Source organism: Pseudophryne corroboree, chromosome 7 (assembly GCF_028390025.1).
Source record: "Pseudophryne corroboree isolate aPseCor3 chromosome 7, aPseCor3.hap2, whole genome shotgun sequence".
NCBI classification, from domain to species: domain Eukaryota; kingdom Metazoa; phylum Chordata; class Amphibia; order Anura; family Myobatrachidae; genus Pseudophryne; species Pseudophryne corroboree.
Genome location: NC_086450.1, coordinates 417,216,434 through 417,235,508, shown reverse-complemented (window position 1 = coordinate 417,235,508; position 19,075 = coordinate 417,216,434). Strand labels below are relative to the sequence as shown.

Genomic DNA, 19,075 nt, shown 5'->3' with positions numbered 1-19,075 from the left:
CTAGGGGACCCTTGCGCTGTCCCAGAGTCTACAGCGCATGCGCAGATTGCCAGGAAAATGGCACCATGGCCATTTTCCCAGTGATTTCTGCAGTGCTGCTGTGCCGCAGGACTCCGGAGGGTGAGTAACAGCATTGTAGGCCCTGGGCAAAGCAATGTACTAGTGATCTATCCACCCATTCACTGAATAAATGGGTGAAAAAATAATAAATTACCCCTCCTGCGTACACGCTTGCATATAATAAATTCCAGTAGAAGAGCATTTTGTACCTCATGGAAGGGATCATGTTGGAGGGTATGAAAGACTGGCTCACCTACTGTAGGTCTGGCCATTGACCTCACCCAGTTGTGTACTTATCCCGTTGTTCCCGTCTTAGAGTGGTCCCCTGTCCTCAGTGTCTGGACTGTCCAGTGACAGCAGCAGTAGTCGCTGGCACTCGGCAACACGCACCCCGGTTGGTACTGCACATGTCGGAGACGGGACATACCTTAGCTGATTTTATATATAAGAACTTACGTTTACCATACAAAAATAATAAAACATATATAGGAAGAAGATGGGTATTTTGTGATTTCCCACTATCATACCTCCCAACATGACCCTCTCCAGGAGGGACACAATGCTCTGCTCCTGGACTTCCCTATTAATTTATGATTGCCATCACCTGTGCTGAAACACCTTTCATATCCATTAACCTGTTCAAATCAGGTGCCTGCAATTATCAATTAAGAGAAAAGTCCAGGAGCAGAACATTGTGTCCCTCCTGGAGAGGGTCATGTTGGGAGGTATGCACTATACACATAGCACCAGTCATTATGGAGCAGGACCATGGATTTCCCAGTGACAGCTTATAGCCAGAGCTGTGCACCAGTAATGTCCAAATTCCATTTCCCCCAGTGGGGCGCACACACTATGCCGGCACGTGTGCCTGGATGAAATGTGTGACGTGTGTGTGTGTGTGTGTATGTGTTGTATGTGAGCGTGAGCTGTGTGAGAAGGAGGCGGCGGCTGCCGGGACTTGTAGTCCACGGCGCTGAGTGAGTGCAGGGCGGCGCTGGCGTCACTGTGCCGGCGGGGGGAGCTGCTGAGCTCCGGAGACCCGGAAATAGAGGAGAGGAAGGAAACCGGGAGAAGAGGGACCGGCGGCGCCCGGACCGGCTCTGGGAGTCCTGAAGGTACTTGTATTGCCTCTGTATTGTGTATCGCTGTGTTCTTGCTGCCGGCAGGTGAACAATTTAATGCTGCTGCTACAGTGACCGGGGCTCCACCTCCAACACTGCAAGGGATCCCATCACATTGCCCTGTGTAATATCCCTCTGACACTCCCCGCATGCTGGGACCCCATCACATTACCCTGTGTAATATCCCTCTGACACTCCCCGCATGCTGGGACCCCATCACATCCCTCTGCATGCAGGACCCCATCACATTACCCTGTGCAGTATTACCCCACACCCCCTTCATGATGAGACCCCATCACATCCCTCTGCATGCAGGACCCCATCACATTACCCTGTGCAGTATTACCCCACACCCCCTTCATGATGAGACCCCATCACATCCCTCTGCATGCAGGACCTCATCCCATTACCCTGTGCACTATTACCCCACACCCTCTTCATGATGAGACCCCATAACATCACCCTGTGTAATATTCCCCTCACACCCCCTGCATGCAGGACCCCATCACATTACCCTGTGCAGTATTACCCCACACCCCCTTCATGATGAGACCCCATCACATCCCTCTGAAACCTTCTGCATGCAGGACCCCATCACATCGCCCTGTGTAATATTCCCCCACACCCATCACATTGCCCTCTGTAATATTCCCCCACACCCCCTGCATGCAGGGACCCCATCACATTGCCCTGTGTAATATCGCTCAGACACCCTCCACATGCAGGGACCCCATCAATGCCATGTGTCAATTCTTCCGGACACGACCCCTTACCTGCAGCACCCCATCACATTTACCTGTGTAATAGCTGTTTCACACCCTGTATACAGAACCCCCATCACATTTACCTGCTGTGTAATACCCTCCGTCACACCCTGCTAGCAAAGCCCTTATCAATTACCCTGTGTGACCTGTAATGTCCCCTCAGTCACCCCCTCAGGCTTGACTACCATTATTAGTGTGTGCCCCATAATATGCCCTCTGGCACCCCGTACATGCAAGATCCCCTCATAACCCTGTGTGCTCTGTAATATCCACCCTAAGACCTCCCTGCAAGCAGCACGCCATAATTACCCTGTAATATTGCCCCTGTCACCCCCCTACATGCAAGTTCCCCACCACTTTGTGGGGCAGATGTATTAACCTGGAGAAAGCATAAGGAAGTGATAAACCAGTGATATGTGCAAGGTGATAAAGGCACCAGCCAATCAGATCCTTACTGTTAATTTACATATTGGAGCTGACTGGCTGGTGCCTTTATCACCCTGCACATATCACTGGTTTATCACTTCCTTATGCCTTCTCCAGGTTAATACATCTGCCCCTGTGTCTTATCTGTAAAACCTCATCTGACAAGCCCATGTGTACCTGCCCCCCCACCCCAATCATCGAATATGTATTCCCTACAGTACATCCTCCCACATCCAATGCATGCAGGCTCCCTGTCACCTTATATTTATTGCCTAGACCAGATGTTCTCAAACTTTTTTGAATCACGGCACCCTAGAGTATCAGAATTTTTGTTCATGGCACCCCTAGGGCAAAAGTTTCTTAGTGAGAAATTTAGAAAAGAGCTATTAAATGAAGTAATTTGTGTAAATATGTCATCCCTAGGGTCAGTTATGTGGTGAGGGACAAGATTTGCTTCTGTTTGGCCACATATTTTATGATTGACAGCCACCAGCACTGATCTTGACTATTAAATTGACCATAATGTGAATCGGACCTGGACCACCAACCCAGGGCACCCCTGCAAGTGTCCCAAGGCACCCCAGTGTGCCACGGCACACAGTTTGAGAAGCACTGGCCTAGGCCTTCCCACATCCCTTGCATGTATGACACCCCCCCCCCTCCCCTCACCTTATGTGTCTTACCTGTAATACCTACTCTGACACCACATGCATACAAGACATTATCCTCATCGCCATAAATCTATTCCCTACAGTACAAATAGAAACATAGAATTTGACAGCAAATACGAACCACCTGGCCCATCTATCCTGCCCATGTACACTCCCACACTAAGGTTCATTTTGTCGGGACCAATTATCCTACCAGTATATTTTGGGATTGTGGGAATAAACCGTAGTACCAGGAGGAAACCAACGCAAGCACGGGGAGACTATACAAACTCCGCACAGTTAGGGCTGTGGTTGGAATCAAACCTATGACCTCAGTACCGTGAGGTAGTAATGCTAACCATTACACCACTCGTGCATCCTCCCACATTCCGTGCATGCAGGGTCTCCGTCACCTTATATGTATTCCCTAGACCTTCCCACATCCCCTGCACGCAGGGCCCCATCACCTTATCTGTAGTACCTCCTCTAACATCCCACGCGTACATGACATGCCACCCATCGGGTGGTCTTCTGTATGCCGGCGGTCGGGCTCCCGGCGCTCAGTATATCGGCGCCGGGAGCCCGACAGCCGGCATACCGACACTTATTTTCCCTCGTGGGGGTCCACGACCCCCATAGAGGGAGAATAAAATAGTGTGGCGCGCGTAGCGCGCCACCGTGCCCGTAGCGTGGCGAGCCCGCAAGGGGCTCATTTGCGCTCGCCACGCTGTCGGTAAGCCGGCGGTCGGGCTCCCGGCGCCGGGATGCTGGTCGCCGGGAGCCCGACCGCCGGCCAGCCGTAGTGAACCCCACCCATCATCTTATATATATTATACGATGATGGGCAGGATCCCATCCCCTGCCTGCAGGGCCCCCATCACAGTATCTGTATTCCCTACACTACATCCTTCCACATCCCCTACATGCACGGTCCCCATCACCTTATATGTATTCCCTACACTACATCCTTCCACATCCCCTGCCTGCAGGGCCCCCCTTCACCTTATATGTATTCCCTACACTACATCCTTCCATATCCCCTACATGCAGGATCCTCATCACCTTATATGTGTTCCCTACACTACATCCTTCCACATCCCCTACATGCAGGGCCCCATCACCTTATATGTATCCCCTACATTACATTCTCCCACATCCCCTGCATGCAGGGTCCCCGTCACCTTATATGTATTCCCTACACTACATCCTTCCACATCCCCTACATGCAGGGTCCCCGTCACCTTCTATGTATTCCCTACATTACATTCTCCCACATCCTCTGCATGCAGGGTCCCCGTCACCTTATATGTATTCCCTACACTACATCCTTCCACATCCCCTACATGCAGGGACCCCATCACCTTATATGTATTCCCTACACTACATCCTTCCACATCCCCTGCCTGCATGGCCCCCGTCACCTTATATGTATTCCCTACACTACATCCTTCCACATCCCCTACATGCAGGGTCCCCGTCACCTTCTATGTATTCCCTACATTACATTCTCCCACATCCCCTGCATGCAGGGTCCCCGTCACCTTATATGTATTCCCTACACTACATCCTTCCACATCCCCTGCATGCAGGGCCCCCCTTCACCTTATATGTATTCTCTACACTACATCCTTCCACATCCCCTACATGCAGGGTCCCCGTCACCTTCTATGTATTCCCTACATTACATTCTCCCACATCCCCTGCATGCAGGGTCCCCGTCACCTTATATGTATTCCCTACACTACATCCTTCCACATCCCCTACATGCAGGGACCCCATCACCTTATATGTATTCCCTACACTACATCCTTCCACATCCCCTGCCTGCATGGCCCCCGTCACCTTATATGTATTCCCTACACTACATCCTTCCACATCCCCTACATGCAGGGTCCCCGTCACCTTCTATGTATTCCCTACATTACATTCTCCCACATCCCCTGCATGCAGGGTCCCCGTCACCTTATATGTATTCCCTACACTACATCCTTCCACATCCCCTGCATGCAGGGCCCCCCTTCACCTTATATGTATTCCCTACACTACATTCTTCCATATCCCCTACATGCAGGGCCCCCATCACCTTATATGTATTCCCTACACTACATCCTCCCACATCCCCTGCATGCAGGGTCCCCGTCACCTTACAGTATGTGTCTTATCTGTAAATATTAGTGTTCACTCTAGGAGTGAAAAGGGGCAGGGCGCCGAACTCCGGGGGCACATGTGTGCGCGCGCGCGGCCGAAATGGGGGCGCGGCCACGCCTCTGTCATTTTAGGGGGCGGTGCGGCCCACAGACGCTACTATAGAGAGCGTCTGTGGCCGGCGACGTCACTGTTGGGGGCGTGCCCAGCACCTCCGTCGGTGCTGGGCTTCCCCCAGCCCTCTCCCAATGCGTGAATGGATGCCGCGCGCATGCGCACAGCATCTATACACGCCGGGAGTGCAGGGAGCGGGCGGCTGTTCTAGCAGGGCGCCGCAAAAGGGGCAGGGCGGGTTTTGCCTGTTAAAAAACGGGCAGGGCGCGGCGCCCTGCTAAAACAGCCTAGAGTGAACACTAAATATTTCCATTGTGTGAAGCCTTCTGAACCCATTGCCTTGTGTGTGTGCTTCCCCTGGTACACAAGGTACAAGGTGTGCCTGTCCAGATACATCCTTCTGGTGTTTTATCTTAGTTTGAGGATATTATTTTCATGTAAAATATGTCCTAGTAACCATAATGTGTTCCGTATATTAATATACTGGGTGCAAAGTGTGATAGGGCAAACATGAGTGGCATAAAGACATCAGGCTGTCCAGAAGGAAAGGTTCCCTTTGCCAAAGGCCTTTAAGGCAACTTAGAGGGGGCAGGTCTTCAGGTCCTCCTTTACCTCCAAGCTGCCTAGGTTCTGTGAGGTGAGGCAAAGCCTTCCCAGGGGGGCTGGAATTTGGGATCCTCCATCCTGATCTGGGGGGTGGATCTGATGACGCCACATGCTAGTCCTTAGACATAGTGCGTAGGAGTTTGTAAGGGCCAATCCTGCACCTTATAATCTAAACATGAAAATAAAAAAATCCTACATAACTTTAAAATGTTATTTGCACAAGAGTATCTAAATAAGAACAGCGCTATAATGCCTCCCACCTTCCAGCTGCAATATTCCAAAAAAATGTTATCAGGGCAAAATGATATTGTTTAGCTGGAAAAGAAATCTGTGTTCCATTCCATTTATCTCGCATTGCTTGTTACCTGCTTCATAGGGCATTGCAGTTCTGCCAGGGGACCCTGTTATGCTGCACAGACCTCAAGCATGTGGCTGGATCTACATTGATCTTAGCCAAAAGTCCTGTTGGTTGAATGAGTTGGGTGTAAGGCCCTTTATACTGATGTTCAGGGTCACAACTACATTCAAGATGTCATACCCATCTCTGTTTCCCCCGAGCCCATCCGTCTCTATGTGCTTCTGCTTGGCACCTGTATCCTCTCCTGTAAGTGACTGTGCCAGCACAGACAAATATTCTGTCGTTAGATAATGTAAAGTAGCCATTATCAGTAGATTACAGAGTGTCGCAGCACTAGCTATCGTCATACACCATGTCCATAATCTCCTGTCACACCCGGTGTTGTCACTTAGTGTTCCACGTCCCGTCTCTGCGCTCAGGAGTCGGCACCCTGACAAACGTTCCCCCTCTCTCCCCGTGGCCCTGTGTCCATCATTACACAAGGTATGTTTATAAATCTGTCCTGCAGGACCGCTTAACACGGCGTATTTTACAGGAAGCAATTTCCCTGATTTAAAACCACCGTTTTCTATCTTTCATTTATATGAGCAATAAAGTACGGCAGCCTGCTCTATGTGCAGAGCTTTCTGCATATCATCGTTTCTGAGTCACCTCCGTATCTCGGTGTCACATGATTTGTGAGTCATCAGGACGGGCTCGTCAAAAACTTCTTAAGAGAAAGAAAATGAAACTTTAGCCCACAAAAATGGTGCTGGGAGCGGAAACCTGTTACTCTTTAACAGACCTGCTGAGGAAAGTCAGGGTAGCACTGAACAGCGTGTTTTAGGGGGTAATTCCGAGTTGATCGCAGCAGGAACTTTGTTAGCAGTTGGGCAAAACCATGTGCACTGCAGGGGAGGCAGATATAACATGTGCAGAGAGAGTTAGATTTGGGTGGGTTATTTTGTTTCTGTGCAGGGTAAATACTGGATGCTTTATTTTTACACTGCAATTTAGATTGCAGATTGAACACACCACACCCAAATCTAACTCTCTCTGCACATGTTATATCTGCCTTCCCTGCAGTGCACATGGTTTTGCCCAACTGCTAACAAAGTTCCTGCTGCGATCAACTCGGAATTACCCCCTTACTGTCATGCTTAATAGTTGTACATTTTAATGTTGAGGTTTAGTGGTCCATCGCTTACATTGGGGCAGATGTATTAAGCCTTGAGAAATGATAAAGCGGTGATAAGTGCAAGGTGATAACACACCAGCCAATCAGCTCCAGTATGTAAATTGGCAGTTACGAGCTGATTGGCTGGTGCGTTATCACCTTGCACTTATCACTGCTTTATGACTTCTCCAGGCTTAATACATCTGCCCCCTTGTACTTTGCAGACAGTGGGGCAGATGTATTAAGCCTGGAGGAGTGATAAAGCAGTGATAAGTGAAAACGCACCAGCCAATCAGCTCCTAACTGTAAATTTACATATTGGAGCTGATTGGCTGGTGCATGATCACCTTGCACTTATCACCAATCAGCTCCAAACTGTCATGTTAAAGTGTGTGGGGCAGATGTATTAAGCCTGCAAAAGTGATAAAGCAGTGATAAGTGGAAGGTGATTAATGTGACAGCCAATCAGCTCCTAATTGTCATTTTTCAAACCCGCAATGATTGTCTGGTGCGTTATCAACTTCCACATATCACTTCTTTATCACTTCTCCAGGCTTAATACATCTGCTCCAGTATTGGGTAAGTGAGGATGGATAAAAACAAGATGCTGGCTACATTGCGCATACTGTTTTACACCTGAGTGCCCTAGCACACCTTATGCTGTATTATGTGACTGGAGTCAGGGGAGAGATGAGCTGATAGGGATCTACTGGAAATACTCTCCAGTGCGAGGCGCCAGCAGTAAATATGGCTCCTGGGATTTGTCGGTTTGGGTTTATAGAGACCACTTGGCGGAGATAAAAGAGGTGCTTAGCAGAATGGCCCTGCTTATGTGTGATTTATCACTATTATGTAAGTAGTAAAAGGTAGAGAGCTGAGATGTAAGCTGGGGCGTAGGAGGCGGGCAGACGCTAAACGCTCAGGCAGAATAACAATGACTTTGAGAGATTCGCTGCAGATCCTCCACTCAAATCCCGGTGACAGCTTTTCGCGACCTTTGGGGGGGAAGAAAAAAAATAATTTTGTCTTACTACGTCCCATCAAGATAACGCAGTAAACTCGCTTGTGCAGGGAGTTTGTGGCTGAAAAATGTTCTGTGTACAACTCTGTCACAATGATAAAGTCGGTAAATAAATGGTGTTGACGGCAGCAAAAATAAATAAAAAAGGAGTGCGAACAGGAAAAGCAGCAGAGGTATAGACAGCGGGGAAACAGGTGTCAGGAAGCAGCCGACGGAGATTTATGGGGCATACGGGCTGCCTGATTGTGGGACGGCTGCTCAGGTTATAGACTGTGAAATGAGAAAATCTTGTTGTTTAATGTCACAGAGCAACTGGATTGTTTTAAAGCTCTATCAATACTTCTCTTTATAAAAGGAGGCTCATACTAACTGACTGCAAACCCTTACATAAGCCCTCATAATAGCATATATATGTGATATATAATATATATACTTTTTCTGTTATAGGGCCTAATTCAGAGTTGATCGCAGCAGCAAATTTGTTAACAAATGGGCAAAACCATGTGCACTACGGGGGGCAGATATAACATGTGCAGAGAGAGTTAGATTTGGGTGGGGTGTGTTCAAACTGAAATCTAAATTGCAGTGTAAAAATAAAGCAGGCAGTATTTACCCTGCACAGAAACAATATAACCCACCCAAATCTAACCTCTGCACGTTATATCTGCCCCCCCTGCAGTGTACATGGTTTTGCCCATTAGTTAACAAATTTGCTGCTGCGATCAGATCTGAATTAGGCCCCTAGTACAGTGGACATAAGAGAACAGGAGGCGCCTGATAGTGTAGTGTTTTTAGATAAGTCGGCGATCGATATGAAGTGCAATAAATGTTTGTGCCAAATATATGTGGAAATAAGTATATCTGCTATGAGTCTTTTGGACCAAAGGTCTTACCACTATAATTCCTCATATTAGGGCTGTACAGAAAGAAGGACGCACAATACTGTAGTACATGGCCTGTATGGGGTAGTGGTGCTAAGAATACCTGAATTGGCAATATTGTCATTTGTCACTGTGACGTAAGTTAGGAGATCAATAAATTGTTATATTATAGTGTCATCAGTTTATTGGGTCTGACTATCTCCAATTGTTTCCCAGAAGTCACTGAGCCCTTGCACACTTCCCTGTTCACAGAATGGCTCAGTGCTTTGTTGAGGAAATGTTTTCCCTGTCAGTGCAGATAAGCACAGTGCTGCTGTGACTCGTGATAGGAAATGTTAGACGTCTCCTAAGTAGATGGACAGGACATCTTCCTGCTTCTTTCTAGTACTGTGTCCTATCCCTCCTTCCAGTGCCACTCGGATGATTATGGAGGAAGGGCTCTGGAAGAGGTCCCCTAGAATTTATTATAGCTGTGACACAACTGAATAAAGCCAGGAGAACGTGCACCATCAAAGGTGTAATGTAAGTAAAGGGTTTGAAAGAGCTGTTTTTTAAATAAATAAAATGACAAAAAAGGATGGAGACCGGTTAATCTAGCAGCACTGAGTATATCAGGAGATGAGTGATGTGTTAGTGAGGACAGGGCTGCAGGTGACAGTATTAGTTACATGAAGTGAGGAGGGGAATGGAGGCAGCAGGAAGCCACAGACTGAGAGATATATAGTGGAAGAAGCCAGTTCATCAGCAGCACAGAGTATTAATACTATTATCCTTTCTCTGACGTCCTAGTGGATGCTGGGACTTCCGTAAGGACCATGGGGAATAGCGGCTCCGCAGGAGACTGGGCACAAAGTAAAAGCTTTAGGACTAGCTGGTGTGCACTGGCTCCTCCCCCTATGACCCTCCTCCAAGCCTCAGTTAAGATTTTGTGCCCGGCCGAGAAGGGTGCAATCTAGGTGGCTCTCCTGAGCTGCTTAGAAGTAAAAGTATACTTAGGTTTTTTATTTTCAGTGAGTCCTGCTGGCAACAGGCTCACTGCAGCGCGGGACTAAGGGGAGAAGAAGCGAACTCACCTGCGTGCAGAGTGGATTGGGCTTCTTGGCTACTGGACATTAGCTCCAGAGGGACGATCACAGGTTCAGCCTGGATGGGTCCCGGAGCCGCGCCGCCGGCCCCCTTACAGAGCCAGAAGAGCGAAGAGGTCCGGAGAAAGCGGCGGCAGAAGACGTTCCTGTCTTCAGATAAGGTAGCGCACAGCACTGCAGCTGTGCGCCATTGCTCTCAGCACACTTCACACTCCGGTCACTGAGGGTGCAGGGCGCTGGGGGGGAGCGCCCTGAGACGCAATAAAACTTGATAAAAACCTTATGTGGCTAAAGAAATGCATCACATATAGCTCCTGGGCTATATGGATGCATTTAACCCCTGCCAGTTTTCCAGAAAAAAGCGGGAGAAAAGGCCGCCGTGAAGGGGGCGGAGCCTATCTCCTCAGCACACAAGCGCCATTTTCTTTCACAGCTCCGCTGGAAGGACGGCTCCCTGACTCTCCCCTGCAGACTACACTACAGAAACAGGGTAAAACAAGAGAGGGGGGCACTATTGGCAGCTAATATATAATACAGCAGCTATAAAGGGAGTAACACTTATATAAGGTTATCCCTGAATATATATGGCGCTCTGGTGTGTGCTGGCAAACTCTCCCTCTGTCTCCCCAAAGGGCTAGTGGGGTCCTATCCTCTGTCAGAGCATTCCCTGTGTGTGTGCTGGGTGTCGGTACGATTGTGTCGACATGTATGAGGAGGAAAATGATGTGGAAGCAGGGCAATTGCCTGTGTTAGTGATGTCACCCCCTAGGGAGTCGACACCTGACTGGATGGTTGTATTTAAAGAATTACGTGACAATGTCAGCACTTTGCAAAAAACTGTTGACGACATGAGACAGCCGGCAAATCAGTTAGTGCCTATTCAGGCGTCTCAGACACCGTCAGGGGCGCTAAAAGTTTCCCCCGATAAAAAACTGCTGATTTCTAACAAATTATTGGCACTATACCCTTTCCCGCCAGAGGTTAGGGCACGTTGGGAAACACCCCCTAGGGTAGATAAGGCGCTCACACGCTTATCAAAACAAGTGGCCTTACCGTCTCCTGATACGGCCGCCCTCAAGGAACCAGCTGATAGAAGGCTGGAAAATATCCTAAAAGGTATATACACACATACTGGTGTTATACTGCGACCAGCAATCGCCTCAGCCTGGATGTGCAGCGCTGGAGTGGCTTGGTCGGATTCCCTGACTGAAAATATTGATACCCTGGATAGGGACAGTATATTATTAACTATAGAGCATTTAAAGGATGCATTACTATATATGCGTGATGCACAGAGGGATATTTGCACCCTGGCATCAAGAGTGAGTGCGATGTCCATTTCTGCCAGAAGAGCGTTATGGACGCGACAGTGGTCAGGTGATGCAGATTCCAAACGACATATGGAAGTATTGCCGTATAAAGGGGAGGAGTTATTTGGGGTCAGTCTATCAGACCTGGTGGCCACGGCAACGGCTGGAAAGTCCACCTTTTTACCCCAGGTCACCTCTCAGCAGAAAAAGACACCGTCTTTTCAAACTCAGTCCTTTCGTTCCCATAAGGGCAAGCGGGCAAAAGGCCACTCATTTCTGCCCCGGGGCAGAGGAAGAGGAAAAAGACTGCACCAGGCAGCCTCTTCCCAGGAGCAGAAGCCCTCCCCCGCTTCGGCCAAGTCTTCAGCATGACGCTGGGGCTTTACAAGCGGACTCAGGCAAGGTGGGGGCCCGTCTCAAAAATTTCAACACGCAGTGGGCTCACTCGCAAGTGGACTCCTGGATCCTGCAGGTAGTATCACAGGGGTACAAATTGGAATTCGAGACGTCTCCCCCTCGAAGATTCCTGAAGTCTGCTCTACCAACGTCTCCCTCCGACAGGGAGGCAGTATTGGAAGCTATTCACAAGCTGTATTCCCAGCAGGTGATAATCAAGGTACCCCTCCTACAACAGGGAAAGGGGTATTATTCCACGCTGTTTGTGGTACCGAAGCCGGACGGCTCGGTGAGACCAATTTTAAATCTAAAATCCTTGAACACTTACATAAAAAGGTTCAAGTTCAAGATGGAATCACTCAGAGCAGTGATAGCGAATCTGGAAGAAGGGGACTATATGGTATCTCTGGACATCAAAGATGCTTATCTCCATGTCCCAATCTTCCCTTCTCACCAAGGGTACCTCAGGTTTGTGGTACAAGACTGTCATTATCAGTTTCAGACGCTGCCGTTTGGATGGTCCACGGCACCCCGGGTCTTTACCAAGGTAATGGCCGAAATGATGATTCTTCTTCGAAGAAAAGGCGTCTTAATTATCCCTTACTTGGACGATCTCCTGATAAGGGCAAGGTCCAGGGAACAGTTAGAGTTCGGAGTAGCACTGTCTCAGGTAGTGTTACGTCAGCACGGGTGGATTCTAAATATCCCAAAATCACAGCTGATTCCAAAAACACGTCTACTGTTCCTGGGGATGATTCTGGACACAGTCCAGAAAAAGGTGTTTCTCCCGGAGGAGAAGGCCAGGGAGTTATCCGAGCTAGTCAGGAACCTCCTAAAACCAGGCCAGGTGTCAGTGCATCAATGCACGAGAGTCCTGGGAAAAATGGTGGCTTCTTACGAAGCGATTCCATTCGGAAGATTCCATGCAAGAACGTTTCAGTGGGATCTGCTGGACAAATGGTCCGGATCGCATCTTCAGATGCATCAGCGGATTACCCTATCTCCAAGGACAAGGGTGTCTCTCTCCTGTGGTGGTTACAGAGGGCTCATCTTCTAGAGGGCCGCAGATTCGGCATTCAGGATTGGATGCTGGTGACCACGGATGCCAGCCTGAGAGGCTGGGGAGCAGTCACACAGGGAAGAAATTTCCAGGGCTTGTGGTCAAGCATGGAAACGTCTCTTCACATAAATATCCTGGAACTAAGGGCCATTTACAATGCCCTAAGTCAAGCAAGGCCTCTGCTTCAGGGTCAGTCGGTATTGATTCAATCGGACAACATCACGGCAGTCGCCCACGTCAACAGACAGGGCGGCACAAGAAGCAGGAGGGCAATGGCAGAAGCTGCAAGGATTCTCCGCTGGGCGGAAAATCATGTGGTAGCACTGTCAGCAGTGTTCATTCCGGGAGTGGACAACTGGGAAGCAGACTTCCTCAGCAGACACGACCTCCACCCGGGGGAGTAGGGACTTCACCCAGAAGTCTTCCAACTGATTGTAAACCGTTGGAAAAAACCAAAGGTGGACATGATGGCGTCCCGTCTCAACAAAAAACTGGACAGATATTGCGCACGGTCAAGGGACCCTCAGGCAATAGCGGTGGATGCTCTGGTAACACCGTGGGTGTACCAGTCGGTTTATGTATTCCCTCCTCTGCCTCTCATACCAAAAGTACTGAGAATCATAAGAAAGAGAGGAGTAAGAACTATACTCGTGGCTCCGGATTGGCCAAGAAGAACTTGGTACCCGGAACTGCAAGAGATGCTCACGGAGGATCCGTGGCCTCTACCTCTAAGAAAGGACCTGCTCCAGCAGGGACCTTGTCTGTTCCAAGACTTACCGCGGCTGCGTTTGACGGCATGGCGGTTGAACGCCGGATCCTGATGGAAAAAGGCATTCCAGATGAAGTCATCCCTACCCTGATCAAAGCCAGGAAGGATGTAACCGCGAAACATTATCACCGCATTTGGCGAAAATATGTTGCGTGGTGTGAGGCCAAGAAGGCCCCCACAGAGGAATTTCAACTGGGTCGTTTCTTACATTTCCTGCAAGCAAGACTGTCTATGGGCCTAAAATTAGGATCCATTAAGGTTCAAATTTCGGCCCTGTCGATCTTCTTCCAGAAAGAACTGGCTTCAGTGCCTGAAGTTCAGACGTTTGTCAAGGGGGTACTGCATATACAGCCTCCTTTTGTGCCACCAGTGGCACCTTGGGATCTCAATGTAGTTTTAGGGTTTCTAAAATCACATTGGTTTGAACCACTCACCACTGTGGACTTGAAATATCTCACATGGAAAGTTGTAATGCTGTTGACCCTGGCTTCAGCCAGGCGTGTCTCAGAATTAGCGGCTTTATCCTATAAAAGCCCTTACCTAATTTTTCATTCAGACAGGGCAGAATTGAGGACTCGTCCTCAATTTCTCCCTAAGGTGGTTTCAGCGTTTCACATGAACCAACCTATTGTGGTACCTGCGGCTACTAGGGACTTGGAGGACTCCAAGTTACTGGACGTAGTCAGGGCCCTGAAAATATATGTTTCCAGGACGGCTGGAGTCAGAAAATCTGACTCGCTGTTTATCCTGTATGCACCCAACAAGCTGGGTGCTCCTGCTTCTAAGCAGACGATTGCTCGTTGGATTTGTAGTACAATTCAGCTTGCACATTCTGTGGCAGGACTGCCACAGCCAAAATCTGTTAAAGCCCATTCCACAAGGAAAGTGGGCTCATCTTGAGCGGCTGCCCGAGGGGTCTCGGCTTTACAACTTTGCCGAGCAGCTACTTGGTCAGGGGCAAACACGTTTGCAAAATTTTACAAATTCGATACCCTGGCTGAGGAGGACCTGGAGTTCTCTCATTCGGTGCTGCAGAGTCATCCGCACTCTCCCGCCCGTTTGGGAGCTTTGGTATAATCCCCATGGTCCTTACGGAAGTCCCAGCATCCACTAGGACGTCAGAGAAAATAAGAATTTACTTACCGATAATTCTATTTCTCGTAGTCCGTAGTGGATGCTGGGCGCCCATCCCAAGTGCGGATTGTCTGCAATACTTGTATATAGTTATTGTTACAAAAAATCGGGTTGTTTATTGTTGTGAGCCATCTTTTTAGAGGCTCCTAAGTTTTATCATACTGTTAACTGGGTTCAGATCACAGGTTGTACGGTGTGATTGGTGTGGCTGGTATGAGTCTTACCCGGGATTCAAAATCCTTCCTTATTGTGTACGCTCGTCCGGGCACAGTATCCTAACTGAGGCTTGGAGGAGGGTCATAGGGGGAGGAGCCAGTGCACACCAGCTAGTCCTAAAGCTTTTACTTTGTGCCCAGTCTCCTGCGGAGCCGCTATTCCCCATGGTCCTTACGGAAGTCCCAGCATCTACTACGGACTACGAGAAATAGAATTATCGGTAAGTAAATTCTTATTTTTCTATGGGACCATTGAGGGGTCCGCAGCAGCTTGCAAAGTACATAAACACGAAAACCGTTCATGAGCGCTTACACTCTAAAGGGCTGTGGTGTGACACAGAGGTGCTGTTCTTATCCGAGTGATGCAGAAAGATTGTTGTGTCAAACGCACCTTTCTAGCTATTCTACCCGTTCTTTGCACGGGAGTTTCTGATTTTCACGGGTGTAAATATAAATCAGTGTTAAAAATTTGGTAAATCTATAGAGCTGTAAATTTGAGACGTCTTAATGTAAGTAAATATGAATCCATGGTTCTTGCCGTTACCCGTGTAGCACCCGTAGCAGATACGGTAAAAAGTGACAGGACCATATTTTGTAGTTTATTAAATTCTACAAACTAGAGGGGCAATCCAAATTTTCATCCGATTGGGCGTTATCATTCACGCAACACAAGCCACGCATCTGTAATGACGTCAGTATGTCAACCCCCTGTTCATCCCCTTAGGGGAGGTTTATTAAAAATCCAATTACGTAGTTTTCCTATAACCCACCTGTGGAATACCTATGTTACATTTCAGCTTCCTAATATATCGGAAAGTAAGAGAATTAGTGATAAGTCAGTGAGGGGCAGATGTATTAACCTGGAGAAGGCATAAGGAGGTGATAAACTAGTGATAAATGCAAGGTGATAAACGCACCATCCAATCAGATCCTAACTGTTAATTTACAAAATGGAGCTGATTGGCTGGTGCATTTATCACCTTGCACATATCACTGGTTTATCACTTCCTTATGCCTTCTCCAGGCTAATACATCTTCCACTGAGTGAGGGCTTTTCACATTTATATACATATATAGATGAAGTTTCATTTACAATGTATTTTACTTTTTCTTTGTTAGTATTGTGGAAGCTCTATGCACAGCAGTACAATGTTATACATGTGTGGAAAGGTTTCAGGGGCAGATGTATTAAGCTGGGAGAAGTGATAAGTGGAAGGTGATAAGGCACCAGCCAATCATTATGGGTTTGAAAAATGACAGGAGCTGATTGGCTGGTGCCTTATCACCTTCCAGTTATCACTTCTTTATCATTTCTCCAGGCTTAATACATCTGCCCCTCCGTGATGGCAGGCCTTACGTATAGGGAGACTCCAGTAGCGATGAGTAATGCAAATGAAAAGAAGTATTACACAGTAATTCTTACACCCCTACTTATCCAACTACCATCAACACCCAGTAAAGCTCGCTGTCACATAGGTAATAATAAGGGAGGGGTCACTGGTTGCCCGGCGTGGAGGAGATAACATCAACACATTAAAGTAGTTTCCAGGGACACATTTGCTGCTGAGTGCACCTTGTACAGCATTGCTCTCCGTGGACCTTGTGGCACTGAATCCCCATCGTGCTATAGTCTGAATTTTATTGTGAGTTATTTCTGCATTTTAAATGTCTTTCTTCGCTAGTTCAAGTACTAAATCCCAGGGAAGAAAAGAAAAGGCAAAAAAATGCAACTAACATGCAGGAATAAATGATCGTTACATGCGGCTGTATTTCAACATAGGGACATTTCCAAGGGCCAAATCTTTAGAAACTGGAACTATCCCAACATTAGGGGCTATTGGCAATTATGGATTCATTCCATTAATTGCCTGACCTATTCCCCCATCACTACTACTGTTGCGACTCTAAAGGGCCCTACATACTGGACGACATTTTAGAAAGATATAGTTAAAAAATGAATGATCTATCGTTCAGTGTGGAGGCACAGACGATGAACGATGCTCGTCCCCGCAGTCGTTCATCATTGGTGTATCATCGTTTATCACGGCAAGCCAATTTGGACAATATTGATGTTTGCAAAAATCATTCATTGCTCATCGTTCAAATCACCTCGTGTGTAGGGCCCTTAAAGTGGGTACACCCTAGGCAATGTGCTCTATGAACGACGTCGCCTTGTGTTTCCCCCTACCGGGCCGGGCGGTTGGTGGCCGGGCATACACACTGAGCGATATGATGTTCATATCGCTCAGTGACGTCACGCAGCGGCCGGGTTGTGCAGGCAGCTCTTGGTCGACAGTCCAGATTGAGCATGCATTAATGACCCACAGAACCGGGCATTGCTGGTTGGTGGCGGCAAACACACTTGACAAAAAAATGAGCGACGTCGCTCAGGATGGGTGAAATGAGCAACGTCGCTCATTTTCTCGGCAAGTGTATGTGCACCCATAAGTTGGGAAGAGATAGTTACTATGTATAGTTACAGACGGTCTGACGTCTGGTGCAGCTATTTGTACATAGCATTTGCTGGATGCTGAAGCCGCCAGAGCCACTCCTGGGGTCATAAGGTGCTAAGTGAGGATGTGAGGACTCCTTATCTCTCCAGTCATCCATTGGATTATGCCACAGGCAGGATCTACAGGTGTAGTGACAGCTACTAAAGGGTTCTAGAATGACTAGCAATTTACTGCATTGATAAGGGGAGATGTATCAAGCCTTGGAGATATATAGAGTGAAGAACTTGCACAAAGCAGCTGTCATTTATCTGGCACAATGTATGAAATGACCGAATTTGATTGGTTGTTATGGGCAACTTCACCATTTTATCACTCTCAAAGGATTGATGCATCTCCCTGATCATATTCACCATTGATTATCACTTTTGGTCACCCTTATACACTGCCACGTGTGGGCATCCACCTTTTCATACCAGGGCTTACCATCTGTAGACATTCGTCACTTTATATGAATACCTTTTATTTTTTGGGTTGTAATTTGTCATTCCCTCTCTGGATTTATTCGGGGACGGTTATGAAAAGCAGGCATAGAAGGAAACGTTGCAATCAGCCAGACGTTAGCACAGTTTAGACAAAAAGAACCAGAGAAAAAGTGGTTGCTTAGGACAACGGTTCTGCAATTACCTGTAGGGCACATTTAGGAAAGGGGTAATATGCCATCTGTGCACAGCGGGGGCTGCCATTTTGTGGGCTTTTGAATGTACCTCATGCCTCACTGATCTTACTAGCTCCTGTTGAATTGACAGATTGTATGTTTTTGTCATCATTCATTTGTATTTTTGTTTTGAGGGGTATAGAAAGAGAAAAGCGAGAGGGTAATAAAAAGGAAGGATATATGAGAAACAGTAATACATGTTGGGTTGAGCACGTAGAATGGCTGCCTGTGGTGCATGTAGGCTGCTGGTATACTTTGATTCCTGTATATTGTAGTGGTTGCATACTTGCCTACCTGACCCTCTCCATGAGGGAGAAAATGCTTTGTTCCTGGACTTTCCTGGTAATGTATGATTGCCATCACCTGTGGTGAAACACCTTTCTTATCAATTACCTAGCTCACCACAGGTGATGGCAATCATACATTACCAGGAAAGTCCAGGAACAAAGCATTTTCTCCCTCATGGAGAGGGTCAGGTAGGCAAGTATGGGTTGCACCTCTTTCCGAATTCACAGGTTCTCAAACTCTGCCCTCAGGACCCCAAACAGTTCATGTTTTCCAGGTCTCCTCACAGAATTGCAAGTGGAAAAATCAGCTCCACCTGTGGATCTTTTAAAATGTGTCGATGAGTAATGA

General features: G+C 47.8%; 1 protein-coding gene across 3 annotated transcripts in view; it reads left to right on the top strand.

Moving 5' to 3' along the window:
* The first annotated feature begins 806 nt into the window (after nucleotides 1-806).
* CAPN15 (calpain 15) overlaps nucleotides 807-19,075 on the top strand; it is a 99,506-nt gene continuing 81,237 nt past the window's right edge. The window contains exon 1 of one of the 3 annotated variants that reach the window (XM_063934765.1): nucleotides 807-1,175. The gene's annotated coding sequence lies outside the window, so the exon portion shown is untranslated. Of the gene's footprint in view, nucleotides 1,176-6,667; nucleotides 6,728-19,075 lie in introns of those variants that run through there. The other 2 variants (XM_063934766.1, XM_063934767.1) reach the window with 2 other exon arrangements.